A 1,959-nucleotide genomic window follows, 5' to 3' on the forward strand; every position below is an offset into this window, starting at 1 on the left:
GGACAGCGCAGGAGGGGAAGACCCTCTATGAGGTGAACTGATTCAGTGACTGGGGTAATCAGGGTGGATGTGTCAGAGACAGTGAGATTGGCACAGGACAGAGCAAGGTTTAGGGCTATTGTACACAGGGTCGCTATGAGTCATAAGTGACTTGACAGAACATAACAACAACTCTGTTGGTCATTTTTTAAATTAAATTAATATGAATTTCTTCTAGTCAGTTGGCCAGTATAGTTGTCCTCCAGTTTCTTGGCACAGCTTTGTGTGTCCAGGACAGCATCTGTTTGTTGAAATATGTCAGTTTGTTTTCCATCAGTTCCTTAGGCCTTGTTTTTTATCCATTCCCTCAGAGCAGCTTGGACCTTCTTCTTCATCACTATTACCTCTTGATCATACGTTGTTTCATGATTTCCTGTTCTACAAGTGAACTCTGATGGCCTCGTGGTAAAAAACTGTGCTTCAAGTCCAAAGGCATAGGGTTCAAATCCACTAGCTGCTTTGCGGGAGAAATGTGAGCAGTCTCCTCCTGTGCAATTAACTGCCTCTGAAAACCTGCCCTAGGGTAAGCTCTGGTTCACTTCTAATTCAGTAATACACAACAACCAAAATGGAAAATGCAAGAGGCAATGTGGAGAAAATGCAGTGTACCTTAACAAGCAGCAGCATGAATATAGTGAGATTGGTTAAGAGGTGAGTGGTAGCACAGGTTAGGAAGACAAAGGCTGTGGGAGAGAGCTGAAAATCAAAAAGACTACGCCATTGCCAGAACAAGAGTTTTTGGGATTTGGGAAGGAGAGAGAGAGGTGGAGCTTTCTGATCTGCACAATCTCACCCAGCTAACCCAGGGGGGGGGGTGAGGGGGGGCTGCACTAGCCAGCCCGCACCCTGACACCATTGTCAGAAAAAGAGTTTTGGGCCCTCGCACCAAGAAATTTTATGTTAGTACCTGGCTTTAAATTGAAGACAAGCGGTATTAACCCATGAGAAGGCAATCCTGGAGTGGAAGTTTAAGAACAAGGACTTTTTCTCAGAACCTTCCAGGAAAAGAAGTAGCACATTATAGTTGTACTTAACAACTTTAAAATTGAAGTCATATTGGCTGCATCATAAGAGACTGACAGCAGCACGATATGTTCAGAATCACAGAAATCCTGATGGCTTGAGACTTAGGCCATCACATCAGGGGCTGGTCAATGGGAGACAAGTGTTGAATGCTGTAGGCAAAAGTAGAAAGGGATGGTGGTGGAGTAAGGAAAGGGTGGATAAAAAAACATGCCAGTAAAACCAAAACCAAACCAAAAACAACATGTAGTGGGGGGTGGGCAACAACACTGAATCTGTTGGTCACTTTTACAACTGGGCAAATGTTTTTACTCTGCTGTTTTCTGTGGAATGCTTGTCTGTCAGATACTATTATATCTATTTAAAGATTGAGACAGACTAGGAAGAAGGATTGGCCATCCATTTCCGAAATGACAGGCCTTCAAAAACCCTTTTTATGATAGAGCACACTTAGACTATCATTTGGCTTAACAGACATGTCAATTGAAACTGAGATCCTACAAATGGAAACACAGAGAAAGAGGAATAGCTGTAAGGAGACACTAGTGATTGGAACATGGAATGTGAGAAGCAAAAATGTCGGAAACTTGGACATTGTTAAGAAAAAAATGGAACGCATAAATATTGACATACTAGGTATTGGCAAAATGAGATGGCTTGGCATGGGACATTTTGAATCAGATGATTATATGATTTACTATACTGGGTATGAAAAGGTGAGGAAAAAGTGGGGTTGGTTTCATAATTAAAAAATTCATTTCTAGATCTGTCCTGAAATAAAATGTGGTGAGTGACAGGATAATATCCATACACATACAAGGAAGTCCAGTGAATACCACTATCATTCAAGTATAGGCACCAACACCTAGAGCCAAAGAAGAGAAATTGAAGATTTCT

Source organism: Elephantulus edwardii, unplaced genomic scaffold (assembly GCF_000299155.1).
Source record: "Elephantulus edwardii isolate Elephantulus edwardi_28Jun2011 unplaced genomic scaffold, EleEdw1.0 scaffold00254, whole genome shotgun sequence".
NCBI lineage: Eukaryota > Metazoa > Chordata > Mammalia > Macroscelidea > Macroscelididae > Elephantulus > Elephantulus edwardii.